This window comes from Colobus angolensis, unplaced genomic scaffold, assembly GCF_000951035.1.
Source record: "Colobus angolensis palliatus isolate OR3802 unplaced genomic scaffold, Cang.pa_1.0 Scaffold57, whole genome shotgun sequence".
NCBI lineage: Eukaryota > Metazoa > Chordata > Mammalia > Primates > Cercopithecidae > Colobus > Colobus angolensis.
This window is the reverse complement of record NW_012119265.1, coordinates 5,794,916-5,795,660: the sequence shown is the minus strand read 5'-3', so window position 1 is coordinate 5,795,660 and position 745 is coordinate 5,794,916.

Sequence of the window (745 nt, the reverse complement as noted above, 5' to 3'; positions counted from 1 at the left end):
CTGCGGCCGCCTCCTTCGCAGCCGCGGCCGCCTCCACAGCCGCCAAGGCTCTCACTCAGCCGCCGTCGCCGTAAAGCACCTCGGCTGTTACCTCGGGTAAAGTTTCCTGGGCCTGGCTTTACGACACTTCCCTGCCTGTCGGCTGCCCCGGCCAAGAGAGAGGGGCGTGGAGGGAGGTGACCTGTGGAGGGGCGGGGACGAAGGTGTCTCCTGCGGGCTGCGGGAAGGCCGCGTGGTAGTGGGTGGGGCTGTGGGGCCGGGAAGTTGCACAGGGCTTTGGAGTCACAGGCTCCCAAACCCTTCTCCTCGGTTCTGGGGCGCCTTAACCCGCGGTGCTTGCCACGCGGGGCCCGGGAGGGATGGACCGGGCAGGCGCTCCTTGCTTCAAGTCTACTGCGCACTCGGAGCTGTAGCGAATCTCGCCAATTCGGGGCCTGTGGAACCAGCCGTTTCCAAGTCACCTAAAAATGCCTTTTTAAAGCTGCACAGCGTTTCATGTTTGCCCTGACCAGAGGCAAGGAGGATGGGGGAGGAGCGATTAAAAATGGAGCAAATCAGGGAAGCCGACCGAAAAGGAAAGGAAGCTTTGAGCTGTGAAAATATGGGGATGGCTGTCGAAACGTGGTCGTTTGCAGTGTGAATTAAGTTCAGCTGGCCCTTGCCACTTAGCGGCAAGGGAGTCAGCCCTCTTCTTCTCCCTCCTTACTCTGCTCCTCGCGCCCAGTAAAATTGGAGGCAAAAGTGA